The sequence below is a fragment of the Corvus brachyrhynchos genome, unplaced genomic scaffold (genome assembly GCF_000691975.1).
Source record: "Corvus brachyrhynchos isolate BGI_N302 unplaced genomic scaffold, ASM69197v1 scaffold5104, whole genome shotgun sequence".
Taxonomy (NCBI): domain Eukaryota; kingdom Metazoa; phylum Chordata; class Aves; order Passeriformes; family Corvidae; genus Corvus; species Corvus brachyrhynchos.
Genome location: NW_008237851.1, coordinates 1 through 230, shown reverse-complemented (window position 1 = coordinate 230; position 230 = coordinate 1).

The following is a 230-nucleotide window of genomic DNA, read 5'->3' as shown; positions in this document are numbered from 1 at the left end:
AGGGTGATTCGGGGCTGATTTTTGGGTGTTTCCGGGTGATCTCGGGGAGTTTGGGGCGGATTTCGGGGTTTTTGGGGGTGTTTTGGGTGATTTCGGGATGGTTTGGGGGTGGGTTTGGAGATTTCGGGGCGTTTGGGGTGATTTTTGGGCTGTTTCTGGTCCGTTTTGGGGTGGTTTTGGGCTGATTCGGGGCCGATTTGGGGGCGATTTCGGGGTGTTTTGGGTGGTTT